The following is a 404-nucleotide window of genomic DNA, read 5'->3' on the forward strand; positions in this document are numbered from 1 at the left end:
TCAGAGCACACTGACACAGGAACCTGGCATATAGAGAGAAATAAACTCATACATATTCAGGTGTGTTCTTAAACTCTGAGCATTACAGGATAGGTTCAAATTTGTATCAAGTCTGTCTTCAAACAATACCCCTATGTCAATATGTCTGAACTGTCTGAACTGAAGAAATCAAGTGAATATCTTCCAAAGTTACATCGTTTAGACAGTTTCTTTAAAGAAAATATAAAGGGGGACTCTCAACATGCTGTGACTTTGGAATTTATTTACAGACAATATAGACTTAACAAACATGGACCAAAAACACATATCCTTCAAGATCGCCAAATTTTAATATATTAAATTATTGCTTTTGTGCTCCTTACCTGTGTGCCACCATCCACCCAGGTGAGGTTCCTGTTGATTTG

General features: G+C 36.1%; 1 pseudogene; it reads right to left on the reverse strand.

Moving 5' to 3' along the window:
• The window catches only part of LOC116687039 (extracellular calcium-sensing receptor-like), a 7,792-nt pseudogene that overhangs the window by 2,096 nt on the left and 5,292 nt on the right, over window positions 1-404 (reverse strand).

This window comes from Etheostoma spectabile, chromosome 3 (genome assembly GCF_008692095.1).
Source record: "Etheostoma spectabile isolate EspeVRDwgs_2016 chromosome 3, UIUC_Espe_1.0, whole genome shotgun sequence".
NCBI classification, from domain to species: Eukaryota; Metazoa; Chordata; class Actinopteri; order Perciformes; family Percidae; genus Etheostoma; species Etheostoma spectabile.